The sequence below is a fragment of the Octodon degus genome, unplaced genomic scaffold (genome assembly GCF_000260255.1).
Source record: "Octodon degus isolate 3935 unplaced genomic scaffold, OctDeg1.0 scaffold00233, whole genome shotgun sequence".
Taxonomy (NCBI): Eukaryota; Metazoa; Chordata; class Mammalia; order Rodentia; family Octodontidae; genus Octodon; species Octodon degus.
The window spans coordinates 653,945-664,069 of record NW_004524809.1 but is presented as its reverse complement, the minus strand read 5'-3'; the positions used below and the strand labels follow the sequence as shown (position 1 = coordinate 664,069).

At 39.3% G+C, this 10,125-nt stretch overlaps 1 pseudogene; it reads left to right on the top strand.

Moving 5' to 3' along the window:
• The window catches only part of LOC101575148, a 3,698-nt pseudogene extending 2,737 nt beyond the window's left edge, over window positions 1-961 (top strand).
• Window positions 962-10,125: the final 9,164 nt, after the last annotated feature.

Below are 10,125 nucleotides of genomic sequence, written 5' to 3'. Positions count from 1 at the left end.
CTCTCTCTCTCTCTCTCTCTCTCTCTCTCTCTCCCTCCCTCCCTCTCTCTCTCTCTCCACCCCCCTCCATTTTCCACTCCCCCTCCCACCTCTTTCTTCCTGTGTTTGGATGCAGAATATCAGGCTGTACATAGACTGACCTCAGAGATAACAAACAGATTTCAAAGACTTCAGTGACTATACACAACAAGAAATGCAATTTTATAAGAAATAGTTGGACAACTTCAGCTCCCAATAGCATCTGTCCCCTGAGGATAGATACAGTATCTGCCTTCCAAAGTACCACATCATTTGGGCCTCCGGCCTGGCAAGGGGGACCACAGGGTCGCCATGTTCTCATTGGCACTGTGAGTCCAGGCGGCAGCCCTCACTGCCTTGTGGAAAACTATGAGAGGATAGAAGCAATTGTAAAAAACTACCCAGAAGGGCATAAAGCAGCAGCAGTGCTTCCAGTCCTGGACTTAGTCTGAAGGCAGAATGGTTGGTTGCCCATCTCTGCCATGAACAAGGTTGCAGAAGTTTTACAAGTACCTTCAATGAGAGTATATGAAGTAGCAACTTTTTATACAACAAACAACCAGAAGCCAGTTGGGAAGTAGCACATTCAGGTCTGCACTAAACTACACCTTGCATGCTCCGAGACTCTGACAGCATCCTGGAGACCAATCAGAAAAAGCTGGGAATAAAGGTTGAGGAGACTACACCCGACAAACTTTTCACTCTTATAGAGGTGGAATGTTTAGGGGCCTGTGTAAATGCACCAATGGTTCAAATAAATGACAACTATTATGAGGACCTGACACCTAAAGATATTGAAGAAATTATTGATGAGCTGAAAGCTGGCAAAATTCCCAAACCTGGACCAAGGAGTGGACTTTTCTGTTGTGAGCCAGCAGGAGGTCTTACCTCACTGATGGAACCACCTAAAGGACGTGGGTTTGGTGTGCAAGCAGGCCTTTAATTTAATTTATATTCTGCTGTAAATATGTCACTGGAGAAATAAAATGTGATCCACCTAAGAAACAAAACAAAACAAACAAACAAATAAAAAACCTCCAAAGTACCACATCGCAATTATTTCCGAAGTTTCAAATTTAAACAAGAATCAAGAAGTCAGAAGAGACTTTAACTTCTACATGATTCACCTTCTGCCCTGTTGGCCTGTGTTAGCTTCAGAGCACTGTGGTAGCGTGTGGTAAATGTCACAATCTCTTGCTGCACTTGCTACACTGTTTGCTTTCTGAAGTCTCCACTGTATCATGTGGTGCATACATAAGTGTGTAAGCTGTAAGCACACACTCATGCAGCTTTCAGTAGTAAGTCACTAACGGCCAACAGTCGTCTACTTGAAGTTGGGATACAGTTGAAAACAAGATGAGTTTGGCATTTTGAAAGTGCGGTCAGTGAGTTCTACTCTCCTTAACCAGAAAAAGTGACTGAAATGAGTGAGGAACTTGCCAAAAATCCAGAGCTAGCCAACAAACCTGGTAGGAAGATGGCTGGCTGATAAAGATGACAGTGAGCGACCTGCAGCGCTGGATGAACTCCCCAGCAAAGAAGCCTCTGTGAAAATACATAAATTCACCAAGAAATGAAGTGGCATCCTAAATAAACTGTGCAAAACCACTGCCTTCAGCAAGTTGTCTGCAACTGTGGCAGACAGAAGACCTGCAATGACATCTTCTAGAGATACTTAACTCTCAACACTGCTCCTGGATGAAAATACCCCTTAACTCCCTAAGGACTGCAGACAAACCCAGTGTGCATCTTTTTTATATATACCTTATGACTTTTAGACTAGGCTGTAGCTTCTGATATTCAGATTTCATTAAATTATCCATGGTAAAATCTGGTTATAAAAATGATATGACTCAAGGTTAACACTGTTATCATGGGCCTTATATAGAACTGTAGCTTGTTTACATTTTTCCCTGAGTAGAAATACTTAAATGATCTTCCTCTTGAAAATGACTGGGAGTGGAGGAGTGTGTGTTTCAGTTGTACAGTGTATAACAAACAAAGTACTTTTAAAATTTTACAATACTCTGGTGCTGTTTTATACAGTGAAACAACAACTTTGTCGTACAATAAGAAATAAAATACTCAATTTCTTTTAAACTACACTGGAAGACATGAACACAATCCTCAAACTGCAAGCAAGATAACCTGGAAAGGCAAGCAAAGCAGCAAAGAGAAACCAGCTGCTCATGCACGAGGGCTCCTCCATGACAGTAATGACTGACTTTCAATCAAAAGTCTGAAGGCTGGGCCGGCCAAATAGCTCAGCAGATTAAAGCACCTGCTTAGGTACATAGGAGGGCTGGGAGTTGGATCCCCAGGCCTGCCGTGCCAGCCCCGCCCCTGGGGTGAGCTGAGACGGCAATTGAGACTGGACATGGTGGTGCACTCCTGTTATCCCAGTACTTGGGAGGCTGTAAACAGGAGGATCACTACGAGTCTGATCTATGCAGGGAGACCCTGTATACCCTGTCCTAAATACAAAAAAAATCTGCAGGCTAATAAAGAAGGTAAATGGGAGACTTTTATAGGTAAGTGGATACAACATGAGACCATACTCATAAGTGAAATAACCAGACACATGTGTAAACATCATACTGTCTCCCTAGTGTGAGAAACTGAAAAAATAAATATGATCCAAAATGTATAACAGATATTAGAAAATGGGAAGAAAGTTCAAAAGGAAAGAGAAACTGGTTTAGGGGAATATAAAAAAAGAAGAAAAGGAAAAGCAAAGGGGAAAAAAAAATATATATATATATATATACAGAAAAAGATAGTTAAATAGTTATACTACTAATTTCTCTCTGCTCATTCAAAAGATAGGTTTGTGCAATACTGTCTGGACAATTAAATACGATATCTTGTACTCTGAATATCTGATTTAAAGATAGCAATATGCAATGCATTAACCATTGTTGTTCTCCTATCATTGTTTCAGAATTTTAATTTTGTTTGGTTTTTTGTTTCTTTTTCTTTAAAAATTAAAATTAAAAAAAAAGACAAGAAATCTGCAGGCCACAAATGAATGGGAAAACATATGTAAACAAAAGAAATGGTCAATGAAGAATTCTGTTTCCAGAGAAAACTATCCTTCAAGAAAAAGAGACAGTCAGGATCTCCATAGATAGGCTTTATGTCTCCCTGCCCTGTTCAAAAGGCTAAGGGAGTCCTGCAGACAGAGATGAAAGGGAACCAGATGGCATCTGAAGGCCACAGCGAGGGTAGGACAAAGGCAGCTTCATAGCTAAAGGCAACAGCCAGCACTAACTCCTCTTTCTTCTATACATTTTAAAAGACAAATAGCAATCACCTATTTAAATACATGTCACTAAGAGCCTGCTATCTATAGACAACCTGTGCCAGTGACTACTGCAAAGGGTGAGGCACAGAGTATAGAGGGTTAGAATGCTAGCATACTCTTAAAACTAAGTGGGTGTACTCAAAACAGGTTGTTTTAATCTTACAACGTTAATAATAATCTACAAATTAGCCACTGAAAAAATAACTGCACACAGAAAAGGAAAGATAAGAAAATCAAGATGGAATGCAGTGAAAAAGCCAGCCAAATTCCAAAATGTCAGTAATAAAGGTATGGAGGAATAAAAAAATAGGAAATGGAAAAAGCAAATAGCCAAGTGGCAACAGTAAGTCCTTCTTTATTAATAATCAATGTGCATGATTCAAAGATAGAAATTGGCAGAATAGATTTGAAGACATGGTCCATTTATATGCTGTTTATAAGATAATTTTATAGAAAAACAGAGTTTGAAAGTAAAGAAAGAGGTAAGTGAAATGTTCCATACAAATAATAACCAAAAGAGAATGCCTGTAATTGGCCCTCATCAAACAATTGGTTGTTACACGGTCTCACTATGGTTTCCCTAAGCAGGCGCTGTAGTCCGCTGAACTGTCTCGCTGGCCCCCAGATGACTAGTCTTAATGTCTTTGGTTGTTAAGTCAAAAAATTTCAGAAGATGGAGGACATTCTTTATCGATAAAATTTCAATTCATTAAGAAGATATAACAATTGTAAACATATATAACTAACATTGGAGCCCTAAGCCACAGGTCACAAAAATTTGACAGAATTGAAAAGAAAAGTGGTGCCGTGAGAACAGCTAGAGATTTCAATTACATACCTTCAATAACAGGTAGTATAATCACACTGAAAATCAATAAGGAAACAGAGGACTTGAACAACATGATAAACCAATCAGGCCTAACAAACACATAAAACACTCCACCCAGCAACTGGAGAATGCACATTCTTCTCAAAGGCACCAGACATGCTCAGCAGGATGGAGCGTGTGCTACTTAGACCAGATGACTAGTCTGTGTGTGTGTGTGTGTGTGTGTGTGTGTGTGTGCATTTGGTTGTTACACGGTCTCACTATGCAGCTCAGACTTGTAATGATCCTCCTGTTTTTAGCCTCCCCAGTGCTGGGATTACAGGCCTGCACCACCGCCCCCAGACTCCGGCTCACTCAGCTGGTCCTGGGGGGACGCTGGCACGGCATGTGGTGCCGGTATCCAACTCCAGTCTCTGTACTTGCCTAAGTTTCCCTAAGCAGGCGCTGTAGTCCGCTGAACTGTCTCGCTGGCCCCCAGATGACTAGTCTTAATGTCTAAAAGAAAAACACAAAAATGTGTGAAAATTAACCAACATTTAAACAACTAAAGGGCTAAAGGGAAATTATAAAATACACTGAAGTGAATGAAAATAAAAAACACAACATACCAAAATTTATGGGGTGCTGTGGAAAGACTTGAGAGGCTATAAACACCTATACTTAAATAAAACAAGAATAAATTTAACAAAGCAGACACATGTTTTGTACACTGAAAACTATAAATGGATGCTTAAACTAAAGAAGATACAAATAAGTGCAAAACCATCTAATGTTCAAGGGCTGGAAAGCTTGATTTTGTAAAGGTGACAATACTCTTCATAATGATGTGCAAATTCAAATATCCAAATCTCAAGCATATGTTTTGCAAAAATAAATAATCTGTCTTGAAGTTCCTATAAATTTTTTTTTCCTATGAAATTTCAAGGAACCCCAATAGCCCAAACAGTCTTGAGAGGGAACAAATCTGAAGAACTCACAATTTCCCAATTCAAAATTTACTGTAAATTGATAAAATCAAAACACTGTAGTACTGACACAGGGAAAGACATAGTTATGGATGGATTAGAACTGAGGGCTCAAAAATAAACTCTCACATGGTTGGTCAATTTCTTTTGGTGGCTTTCAGAGCTGGGAATCAACCCAGGGCTTTGAACATGTAAGGCAATCACTCTACCGCTGTACAACATTCCCAGCTGTTGTAGCCAGGGTTTACAAGGGAAACAATTTAATACAGGACATATAATTTATAGGATTATTTTATAGTAGTCACCCAAAGATTCAAGTACAAAAGAGTGCAGGAAATCTGTCCACATAGTAAGATTCAAAGAATCCAGCTGGGGGGCCAGATCCCATGGCAATATCCTGCATGAGTCCAGCTGAAGGCCAAGGGCCCACAACAGTGTCTTGTGCAGGTAGGTCTGCTTCACAGATTTGTGCTGGGAAGGCCCAAAGGTCAGTGGTGGAAGCTAGACAGTCTGTGCCAGTGGGATGAAGGATCTGTGGCAGGAGGCTGAGGGATCTCAGGAAGAGACCGTTCTAGATCCTGGAACTAGGAAGTGATGCTCAAAGAACCAGAACTCCCTCAAAAAGTAGCACAGCCATCCTCAGTGACAACAAGGTCTGTAGTTTTCCTCTGATGATGAGAACAGCCAAGTTCATATCAAGAAACCAGCATGACAAGCTCCTTTAGGGGAACCAACAGCCCCCAAATGTCTTCCTTTCTTGTTCTCCTTTTCAAGCTGTCAGCAACAGTCCTCAGGTGGGCTCCTCCTGACCAGTCCCACCATGATTCAGCTCAACTGTGTGTCACAAGTTGCCTACCAGCAGTCCATCCACCATACCAGCCCTATGGCCAATTAATATTGGGCAAAAGTGCCAAGGTCACTTGATGCTGAGAGGACAATTTTTTCAACAAATAGTTTTGGGAAAACTGCACATCAGCATGCTGCAGTGAAGCTGGATCCCTAACTTATCTAAAAGCTAAAACTAAAGCTAGAAGAAAATATAGGAAAAAATTTTCACAACCTTGGTATTGGCAATATTTTCTCATGTATGACACCAAAACCACAGACAATTTTTTTGTGTATGTTAGGGAAGGGTCTACAGGGTGTTCAGGGTCTCACTACCAGATCAGACTCATAGTGATCCGCCTGCTTACAGCCTCTTAAGAGCTGGGATTACAGGTGAGCTCCACCATGCCCAGTCTCAATCGCCATCTCAGTGTACCCTGGGGGGCAGGCCTGGGAACCCAACCCCTGGTCCTGGGATCAAAAACAATTAAAAGAAATGATAAATTGGACTCCAATAAAATTAAAAGTTTTTGTGCATGGAAAAGTGTTATCAAGAAAGGGAAGAGAAAACTCACAGAATGAGGTAAATATTCTAAGTCACATATATAATAAAGGTTTAATATCCAGTGTATATGTAAAGAACCTCTTCAATTCAACAGCAAAAAGACAGCTCAATTCAAAATTGAGGGGCCCCACCAAACAGCTCAGTGGATTAAAGCATCTGCAAACAGGCACAGAGGCTGGGGGTTCAATCCCCGGGCCTGCCATGCCAGTCCTGCCCCTGAGGCACGCTGAGTCGGCGATTGAAACTGGGCCTGGTGGCACATGCCTGCCTGTAATCCCAGCTCTTTGGAAGCTGTAAACAGGCAGATCACTACAAGTCCGATCTAGTAGTGAGACTCTGAACACCCTGTAGACTTTCCCCTAAAAATATAGAAGGAGAAGAAGGAGAGAAGAAGAGAAACTGGGCAAGAAACTTGAATAGACCTCTCTCCAAAGAAATACACAAATGATCGATAAGCACACAAGATGTTCAGCATTACTAGTCATTAGGGAAATGTACATCAAATCCACAAGAAGATGCTACTTCGGAGACAGAGACAGAGACAGCGAGGCAGAGAGACAGAACAAGTGTGTGAATCTGGAGGCACTCAAACCCAGATACGTTGCTGATGTGAGTTTAAAAAAGTATAGCTGCTGTGGCAGAAACAAAACCAAACACAGACGCAACATGAGAGCCAGTAATTCTACAACAAGGTTAAGAAGTGCGATTGAAAAATATTGTGAATGTTTAATTTTAAAAATGAGTACTGTAAGAGACACTTGGCCGGTCACTTTGAACTCACTTGTCACATCCTTCTTACTACTTTTGAAAGCAGCTCTGGAAATCCTCTTTTGTGAGTGAGTCTCATTGCTCTGTCACGGTGGCCTCAATGTCCTGAATCAGTTCAAAGCACTCACCTTTTGTGGACACCATATTTCTGCTTGGTACATATAATGGCAAAAATTTGGAAATAGAGTGGTGAGTGTTCAGTACTGTGAATTCCATAATGCCACTGAATTTCACACTTCTAAATTGTTAAATGGAAAATTTTATGTCAAAGATATGTTTTATCACTTTTTAATTATACAACTAAGATGCAAAAAATCAATTTCTCCTTCCTGCTTTGTATTATTGCTGCTAGTTTTAGTTTTGTATACATGGTTTAAGTCCCTCAATACACTGTTAGTTTTGCTTAAACTGGTTTAGTTTTTTGAGACAGACTCTCACTGTATAGTTTAGGCTGGACTTGTATTCACTATATAGCCCATGCTGACCTTGAACTTACAGTGATCTTCCTGCCTCAGCCTCCCCAGTTCTGTGATTATAGGTGTACACCACCACACCCAGTTTAATTATCTTTTAAAGATATAAAAAATAAAAATGTAGTAGCTACAGATTTTTATGGTATCATTTTCCTTTAGCATGAGTAAATTTTTTCCTATCTATATATGTTTATAATAGACAGTAAGACAATTTTTAATGTTCTGATAAAAATTTAAAAAGCACAGAAAATTGTGATTCCTTCCCCCACCCATAAATTAGGATCACTTTGCATGGTTTCAGCTTCTATAATCAATATTTTTTATCTTTGAGACAGAGTCTCACTATGCAGTTCAGGCTGGCCTTGAGCTCACTTTGTAGCTCAGGTTAGTCTCAAACTCGCAATGATGCTCCTACCTTTGCCTCCCAAGTGTGCTGGGTTACAGGTGCCCAGCTTATAATAATTTTTATACTACTATATCACAGCAGAAAGTGAGGGCTCCTTATACATTTTTTTAAAGTTATAACAAGATGGTTTTATTTCAGCAATTTGGGGCTACTCTAACACTAGAAAATTAGTTCAGCCACTACACTAACAGCTTAATTGGATAAAATAATAGGATCATCTCAGAAATTCAAAAAGAGTCTCTGAAAATATAAAACTCTAATTCATATCAGAGACTTACAGTAAACTAAGAACATAAAGGAATTTCCATAATCTAATGAAGAAACAAAGAAAAACTAAACCAATAGAAGTATAACATACCTTGTAGAATTGAATCTAAATGTTTCATTCATCGTAATAAATAGATAAAAACTTAAAAATAAAACATCCTTCTTTTATAAAAATAGAATGTAGTTACATTTTTTGAACAGGGACAAAACTGGAACATAGGCACATAGAAGAAGTAGGTGAAGTGAGTTAGTACAAAATAATTCAGGTCTAACCAAGAACAATCTGAGTAATTTAGCATTTCTTGCACTATTGGTTTGTTAGTAATTTTTACTGGACAATTTTGTTCTTTCAGCATTTAAACATTACCTTAGGCCAGGTGTGGTAGCCCATACCTATAATCCCAGCACTCAGGAGCCTGAGCCAGGCAGATGGTCACAAATTCGAGGTGCAACTCAGTTATCTCATTTCCTCTGTATTGAAATGTGTCTTTTTTTTGCTAGTTGCTTTTACAATCTTCTCTTTATAATTTGTTTTCAGAAAACTAACTACAATGTTCTTTGATGTGGCTTCCTTTGTGTTTATCTTGGTTAGGAGTCATAGAAACCTCTTGGATTTGTGGATTTTATTGGTTTTATCAAATTTGGGGGAAAATCAGCCTTTATTTCACCACATACATTTTTTTCTGTCCATTCTTTTTCTTGGGCACTAGATCATGTGATGTCTATGTTAGACCATTGAATATCATCACACAAGCCACAGTGTCTTTGTCCATTTTTTCCAACCTTTTTCTTCTATGTTTAGATTGTATCCTTTCTATAGCTATGGCTTCAAGTTTCCTGATTGGGTTTTCATTATCTGAAGCTCTCTTAATATTATCCAGTGAATTTTTCATATCTGATACTATATTTTTCAGCTCTTAAATGTCCATTCAGCTCTTTTCTGTATTTTCAATTTCATCTTTATTACTTTTATATTTTATTTAAACCCTTGAATACATTTACAATAGCTCTTAAAGTTTTTGTCTGGCAATTCCTATTATCTCTAATTTTTTAGGGATATCTCGATTGATTTGTATTAGATGTTGATTATGTTTCCCATTTTTTCTGAAGTCTAGCAACATTTTTAGTACATACTGGTTATTTTGATGTTTTGTGTTGGGTATTTACATTTTGTTATTTTCCTTCAATGAACATTGCGGGGCTTTGGACAGGCTTTTAAAAGCTTGATATTGGTTTTGTCCTTTCAAGGCTTATTTTTTGAATTTTGTTGTATAGACATAGAATAACTTTAATGGGTGGTTAGTTTAGCCTCACATCTAGGGCCATTGTTCTGTTGCCTCTGCTGAATGCCCTATAGTTGAGCCTCTCCTAGCATTGTTTGCACTCTTGAATTGTCTAGTTTGTAGTTCTGAGACTTGTGTTTTCCCTAGGAGTTGCAGGCGCCCCATCTTGTGCAGTCTCATCTGTTATTATTCAACTACAGATGGAGGGGGACTCAGGTGAATTTCTGGAGCTTTTCTTGGTAGCTCCTTCCTTATGTTCTTGTCCATTAGCCCCACTCCTTTAGTCTCCCAGAACGCTAACTCTGTCTCCACCCCTAGTGAAGCCCCACATTCTGCCTGGGCTCCACTTCTCCAGTCGGTGGTCCGGACAACTGAGTTGACTACAGGGCTGACCTGCTTTGTTGCTGCTTCTTTGAAGGAAG